Source organism: Scaptodrosophila lebanonensis, unplaced genomic scaffold (genome assembly GCF_003285725.1).
Source record: "Scaptodrosophila lebanonensis strain 11010-0011.00,11010-0021.00 unplaced genomic scaffold, SlebRS2 tig00001415-arrow-pilon, whole genome shotgun sequence".
Lineage (NCBI taxonomy): Eukaryota > Metazoa > Arthropoda > Insecta > Diptera > Drosophilidae > Scaptodrosophila > Scaptodrosophila lebanonensis.
The window spans coordinates 3,902,338-3,910,939 of NW_022060742.1; positions in this window are offsets into that span (position 1 = coordinate 3,902,338).

The following is an 8,602-nucleotide window of genomic DNA, read 5'->3' on the forward strand; positions in this document are numbered from 1 at the left end:
ATATATTTTTTTTATATCTTGAAATAAAATTATCCGAAAATGTCAAAGAACCAAATAAAGAAGGTAGATTCAAATGTCAAAAGTTCTCAGTGTATATAGAAGTCTTGAACAACTTGATCGAATCAATTAGTATTCTTTAAATAAATAAAGTGCCTCAAAAAACGTTTGAGTAAATAATTCTATTCTGAAGAGTGATAAATCTTATAATATTGCGATAAGAAAAAAACGTATAACCCGCACAAAAAATAGCTCTCGTATTTTTTTTTATACTTGTAGTTAAAAGAAATTACATTTCAAATTTTGACAATTTGTTATAGGCATATTAAAAAGACCATGTCCTGTGAATTACAAAAAAAGCTAAATTAAACTTATTTACTTTGAGATCTAAGTTTTTTTTGGCAATATAATGAAGACCTTGAACCACTTGTGAGGGATTTGCATTGGGCCAAGATATTACAGTCGATCTTCGCCGCTGCGATCGATCTTCAGCTGCAGAAGACAGTGAAGTGAAGGGTCTTGAAGACAGTTGAATAAAAAATGAAACCAACATGATCGCTAAAAACAAAATAATGTGGAATATAAAATATGAATTGCACTTTAAAAAGTGGTATAGGTGTGCTACGCTATCTGCACTTTGATTAATGGTTGCGCGCCTACGCTAGCGTAAAAGGTAGAGCAGAAATTAAATGGTATTATTAAAAGGTAACAAGCTAAACGCCTTTTACTTCAAACACAAAAAAAGTAAAAAAAAGGCAAGACAGTCGAAAAGGGCTGGCAGCAGCAACATTTTTGTTGTGCGGTGGCGGCAAAAACGCAAACAACCGAAAAGTGAAACATAAATGCAGAGGAAAAAGGCTGCGAACGCGTTATTTATGCATTAGTGCTGTTGTTGTTGTTGTTGTTGTAGAAATTGCACCTGCCAAAAGGAAGGCGATGAGCAGCACTGCTCATCTTGAATGTGGACGACGGAGTGAGTGACGAATGGACAGATGGATGGACAGTCGCTTGGGCACCCTTCACCGTCGACTGACTGCTACCGACCGTAGATTTAAATAAATTCCAAATTAAGAAAAACCCCAATGCGAGCAGCAGCAAAGGGTTCCAACGCGGTTTTCCACTCACTCAAAAATACCAACAACAGACCCCATCATCAATTCATCAAAATATGCGCCTATCTGCGGGCAGGCGACCGGTGATTAAAACAAAAAGGACGATAACCAGCGGAAAAAATTAGAGCAATGTGCATGAGAGTTCAATATGGCATAAATTTGAGAGCCCGAGCACGAGCACGAGCGTCATTGCCCGAGAGGAGAAAAAAACACGACAACTTTTTGGTCTTGTTGATATAATAATGCAGCATTTGAGGTTTTTGTAGCCGGCGGAAGTGCAGCGGCAATGAACAGGTGAGTTTTTGACGAACAGCAGCCACTAGATGCGTATCCTGCGCAAGTCCTTAGCGCGAGTTTTTGTGTGTGTGTGTGTGTGTGTGTATGTGTGTCTGGCGTGTGCGGTCAAGAAGCGCGCAGCTTATGAAAATTAGTTGCCTAACACCGTGATGTTGTTTTTTAATCAATCGCGTGCGTGGAGCAGCCTCAAGCAATCCAGCACCCAAACACATGTGCAGCCTTTGTCCTCGCCGTTAACTTGGCATTCCTCGCATTGCTCTAATAACCTATCTAAGCTGAACATTCGGGCCGGCTTGTCATCTACAGCTTGCATGTTGCCACATCACCTGCCTGTCGGATGAAGCAATCGACCTTTTCTTGCTGCTGCTGCTGCTGTTGTTGTTGGTGTTGGTGTTCCTTTATGCTCGACGACTCTGACGCCCAGCTGAAAATGATGCTGAAAATTGTTTGGCGTTGCGTGATTTTAGCATTTGTTTCCTGATAAACTTTAATTATGGTCTGGCCGCTTGGCGCTTCATGCCATTCATTCATTTCAATGAATGAGCATCTGCACTGGATTCAATGAACTGCTGGCAATGACAATGGCCATGACATGGAATGGCTTAAGCATGGGCGCTCTAGTACAGTGTCTCGGCATTAAATTGAGCTTCACTTTAAAATTATTCGCACTTCTTAGACATTACAATACTATATACATACTACACAATACTGTTTTATTTCTCGTGCAAGGTACAAATATATTTGAAAATAAATATCAAACAAATTGTTTGATGAAAAAAATCACATTTTGTAAATCGTGAAGCCATGACAATACAATTTCGGTTACCAACCACAATTACACCTAGGAATTGCTACCATTGCTTACCACAATTAAGACAAAGCGATAGATGGACATACATATTTTCAATTTAAATAATTGGAGTAAAGAATTTTTCTATAGAAATGTCATTTAAATTGTGTTCATCATTCAAAATTTTGTCAGCTAGGCTTATGTATGTACTAAGAAAAAGAATTCACAAGAAATTCCAGTAGGACATTTGTTAGTATTAGAAACGAGAAAGAATGGAACGCCAACTCTTAAATTTGATTTTCTAAATTTAATAATAATAATAATAATATGCAAGCGCTTATGCAGCTTAAAATTAAAATTTGGATAATAGTATATATATACTTGTATGATCAATAAAAAAGTCAAGAAATCCAACTCAGTTCCATAATAATGAATGTGTGGTCGACTTCATGTTGAGAAATTGTATTTATTTATTTTATTTACGCCATTGCTTGTATGCTTATGTATTGCGGGATTGCGCTGATGTGTGTCTAGTATGTATAGCTTTGCCTTGAATCATGAATGTTATGTCCACAGGAGCTGATACACAGATAAAAATGAATATTTAATTAAAGACAAGCTGGCTTCTCCGCGCAAATTATAAATTAAATTCACATTGTCTTCTAGTACAAATAATCGTTTTAAATGCTCCTTTCTGGGTTAAAAAGTTTACATCAGAAAATATATAGCCATTTAATAAGAATTTTGGTCGCCCGTACTCGTCCATTTGCTGGTCCATCTGACTGGGTAAACGCCTGGATTTCGGACTCGGCTGAATTTATTTAATAAATTTGGTATGTTGGCTCTCGTAATCCCTTGGTAATACGAGCTCCATGTTCGAAGATTTTTAAATAAAGCTCTGCATATGTCTAAAATACAAAAATTGCTAATTCAAACTTCGTTCCAAATCGGTCAATTCTAAGAAAAGTTATTAGCAAAACATTTTAACTCCACTACTATGACAGTAAAAACCCATCATCGAGTTCGCTTCCCTCCTTTCTCAGCGGCGGGTACAGGCCGTTTAAATGAGAGTTTGGTTTTCTAAAATATTAAGGTCTTTTTTAAATCTATGTGTCGAATCCTCCCCAAAAATGGTGTCTGCATATATCCAGCAAATAATCCCACTTTGTACTTACAAGTATGTACTATGTATGTATGTATATGCATAAGTAGAATTCATCTCACATGCATGTACGAGTATGTATCTCATGTGTACATACAAGTATGTACATGTATAGGCATTTGATGGCATGTTTATGCATCTTGCACATATTTATTTGAACTCCGATATTTATTGGCTTAACAAGCTGCTAATTCGTCACGTTTTCCAAATTAATGTGCGGCTGATAAATGTTTGGTAATTTATATGGCCATATACGCGAGCTCCGCTGGCAGTGTCTGACAAGTCAGTCAGAGTCGCGCGGCAATCGACGTCAATCGGTTAACACGTAGACACACACATATGTGTGAGTGCCATAAAGAGGCATTATTAAGATTGATATGGGGCCCAATAATGTGTTAACATAAATGAATTGTCATTACCCTACACACCGACAAATACACAGATACATCCAAGGGACTTGGGCGACAAGTGCGAGGACGGCCACTTTAAAGCGACTAATTCCCAGGCTCACAGCAGGCAACCGTTTCTTGTCTTTTTATCAGCTTTGGCGGAAATCTCTCACTCGCAACCCACACACATACACATACACACATACACTATATGGTTGGTTTGGTTCGTCCTTTTGTGCCCGCTGCTACCTCAATACAAAACATCGATCCCTTTTTGATGATGATTTTTGATTAAGTGGCTGCGATTTGTCAAAATATTTCACGCTTGCATTGCGACTGGCGCGCACGTGAGCGGTAGGTGGGGTGGCCCTAGCCGCCGGTGGCACTCCAGCTTCTTCGCCTGCAACATCATCATCGCCATCAGCAACATCATTGCTGCCAGCAGCGTCAACTTGTCTTGTCACACGGCAGCGACAACAATCGCATACCACTCGGCTACCTGCAACTGTGTGACTTTCAGGCCGGTCAGGTGCCGCTCCCTGACTGTGCTGTCAGTCTGTCAGTCAGTCAGTCGGGCAGCAAGGCAGTCGTCATACAGTCATTCAGTCAGTCAGTTGAGTTGACATTAAAAAATGCCCATTATGCGTTATGTTTCAATAAATGGGCGACAAGACAAAGTCGAAATAGTAAACAGTCCACGGCTGATAAAGATTTCGAATGCGACATGTCACACTGACTAATTGACAGACTGACTGCTGCAGCAGCGCATATTGGCGTATTGATCTGAATTATCAACGATTTATACAAAAACGTGTGGATACTTTTGATGGCAGCAAAACAAAAAAAGAAACAACAAAATCAAACAAATTAATGTACACCAATAAATCCCGAGCAAAACTTCCCTATAAAAAACATTCAATGAATGCCCTAAGGATACAAATTTATTGTAAGAAATGTTTGCTCAGAAAAACTTCATAGCCATATACATGGATGGTGAAATGACACCACCTTTAAAAAATTTATCCGACTACGTTATTAAGAACAAACTGAAGTTCCAGCGATTTAAGAAGTTCAAAAACTGTATTATTTTTTTCACATTTGAAGGTTCCGACTTTAGTTTCATGTTGTTAAGCTTTTCTCCCTGGCGTTTCAAAATGCAGCTAAAAAGATGACTCTTAATCTACAACCATTGTGTTAAGCTGATTTATTTTATTATATTTATATTTATACTATAATCAGTCTTATTCGTGCTTGTCCTTTCAATTTATTGAGCACAATTAATATCCTGTTCTACAAATTATTGAACTTAGACTATTGAACTGTTCATTTATAAAACAAAAGTAAAGCAGTAAAATATAATGTTTACACAAAAATATAAATATATAAAATATAAAAATGCCTTTAACTTGACGTAGAAACTTTACAAGTGGAAAAAAAATATGTTTAAATTGCTGGCTAAATATTTGCAGCAACAATACGATGACTGTTTCCGTCTCTGATCTCCGTTTGACCTTGGTTTCCTTTATTGTTCGATATACTTTAAATATAAAGAAAGATATTTTAATGCCAAACCACATTATTAATTACTTAGTGTTTTATTTTATACGAGTGAAAATTGTTTTGTACAATTAAAGCTATTCGGGGTCGGGGTCTGGCGTAACTCAATGAGCTAGCAGGAATCCCATAATGTGAGTTCGTACCATGCTTAAAAAAATTAGTTGTGGTCTTAAAGTTCTGTATTAATATGTCGAACTGTCGCATAATTAAAATAATTGTTAAATAAAGTAATTCCTCGGTTTCCTCGATTTACATGCAATAAATGTTCATAATATCAGCTCAAATGTTAACTCTTTAGTACTGGTAGGTACTATATGGTACTATATGGATCATGGTTTCGGCTCTATTTTTTTGATCACGTCATTTTGGCTTTGTTAAAGGCTTGATCAGTACAGTACAACCGATCCCCACCCTTAAAGCAATTGAGTCTCGGTTCGGACTCAGAAATGCCTGGGTTCTTCTTCTTTGGGGAGCTTGAGAATCCATTCAATTATGCGCCGCGCTAAGTGAAGTTTAAGTTCGCTCGCAAGAGTTGCACCGAATGTGACACTTTGAATGCAATGCTGATATGGCGACCCTCCCCTTCGGTGCGCCCCCCCCCCCCCCCCCCCATTGCTGCCATATCTGCTGCCATAAAAGCAGCAACATGGATAACGTGCCGGACTGTGAGAGAAGAGAACCGGGCCTGTTGCCTGGCAGCGGCGACAAAGGCAGAAGTGATGACCGGACAACAAACTACATTCAGCAGATAAATACTGAATTTATGACTTAATTTAACTGCGAGCCAACGACAATTTTGATGATACGAGTGCCAAGAGGGGAGTGCAGCGACGGTGCAAGCAACGATGCGCACATGAGTGGGCAGTGGCAGTTGCAGCCGCCGAAGCAAAAACAGCACAGCCATAGCCATAGCCACAGCCATAGCCACATTCATATTGAGGTTCAGTCTGCACCACTTTAGCCAATCCTGATCGCACATTCAGCTTCATTCACAGCCCAAGACAAACATAACTCAAGAGACAGTGGAGCAGTGGCTGGCGCAGTGGTGCGGGGCATTGGGGCATTGATTTGGGTCTGTTCTGGTTTGCTTGATGTCTCTATTGGCGCGAAGCAGGCGCAGTGACTGAAATAAAAGTAGTTGAGAGCAATTTGTGCTGCTCGCCGAGAGGAACAGAGGCGGACTGGGTGAGGAGTTGAAGCAGGGTCGAATAATGCCTGCAGGCTGAAAGCGATGGCTATCAGTCAGCTCTAGTCCATACGGATGCATATACATACATATGTACTCTATATATATATATATTTATATATGTAGTAGGTATGTCTTTCTACTCGCAATTAATTTATTGGCACGCTTTGCACACAAATTAAGCGCGGCTTGCGAATTGTGCAATGGGCAGCAGCTCTTAGCGCTTGAACTTTAAATTGTTGCATTACTCTCAAAGTAATTTCCGAATCTAGAGCTGGCAGCTGCGAAATTTTCTTGGGATTCAGTTTTATTTTTAAAGTAATATAGAATGAACTGAATTATTGTATACGGCTCTCAGAAGAAGTGTTTTTATTGCTGATTTACATCAAGGCTCACTCCTGTGGAAAACAAGTTTTAAGACTTTAATCCAAGTAGCACCGAGTTAGAGCTGCACTAAGAACCGATTTAATCAAGCTTGACATTTCTGCATAGATCCATTTGTTTGGTTTGAGAGTCGGCTAATCGTATAAATATAAATTACTGGAACTATCACATGGAGAGATATCGGTCTAGTCAGAATCAATTATTTTGCTCATCTATTAAATTAAAATCATTAAAAGTGGTCCATTTATATCGTCAGGAAAAATAAGAAACACTAGGCTGCGCTTTTAAAATGTACATCTAACTTTTTTATAGCCTGTACCCAAAGGGTGAAAGGCTATACTAGTTTTGTGCGCATGTATGTAACACACAGAAGGAGGCGTGGCAGACCCCACAAAGTATATATATTATTGATCAGGATGACAAGACGAGTCGATATAGCCATGTCCGTCTGTCTGTATGAGCGCAAGGATCTCAGGAAGTACAAGAGCTAGAATAACCAAACTTGGTATCGAGGTTCCCCTAAATCCTAGGCAGGTCAAGTTTCTTTTTTTATTCTGATACACCCCCCCCCACTCCCCCGCAATTCGTGTTTTTGTTTAAAAATTCCGTAATTTAATTTAATTAAAAAATTTTTTTTTTTATTTTTAATTTTCCTTTTTTGTTGAGAGTACAGGCTATTTACTGTCGGGCTTGGTCGACTGTAGCGTTCTTTCTTGTTTAAATTGTGATTTATTGTTTAACGATCGAATTTTGTAAAAATGTATTCATTTTTGATCGCTTTTAATTTTTTTTTTCAAGTATACAGCATTTCTAAAGCCAACATTGTCTGCTTTTAAAGTGTAGAGTTATAACAGTTTTACTTTAAAACTTTCCACGACTATTTAACTATGTAGAGAGCTTAATTAAACTGAGTGTAAGACCAGTATCCAAGATTATTCAACTGAGTGTGAGATCAAGGCCGGCTTTTCGAAAATATTTTCAAGATTTTTATAAACTTTTACGATAAAATGCTTGTTCAAAACATGTTTTGTTTTTTTTTTTTTACTGGTTTAAGCTTACAATAAATTATTTAATATTCAAATGCTGCAGTCGATTTGTCTTAGGAAATTCACTTTGCTTAAAAAAGGAGTAAATATATAGCTAATCTCTACATACAGTGAACCCTCATTTGGCCGGATACGGTCTATCTGGGCAGCCACAAGGGGAGTGTCTGCTTAAGAGAATGCTGAAAAGGTGTCCGTTTAAAATGGATCTTCGTTAAAAGAGTTTCCACTGTAGTTACTTTTTGCAACTACTTAGTTTGATGAACAATAGTTTTTTCCATTAAATCGTTGCAAAAATTTGCATTTTTATAGCTGCAATAGATTTAGGTTCCTTAAAAAAGCATCCAATTTAGGTTCCTTAAAAAAGCATCCAATTAGGAATCACAATCTTCTACAAATCTGTTTGTTTGTATTTAAATGATAATAGAAAGTCGAAAAACTTGTAATTATGAACATGAAGCATGTTTAATAGGGAAATACTAAGTTCTTGAGCTCCAATAGATTTAGGTTCTTCTAATGAGTATCCAATTAGAAACCACAATCTTAAACAAATCTGTTAATCTGTATTTAAATGTTAATATAAAGTCTGAAACTTGAAATTGTGAATTTCAAGCATGTTGAATGGGAAGTACTTAGTTGTTGACTCCTTGGCTGCTAATATAGTTTGTAATTTAGATCCGCTCTA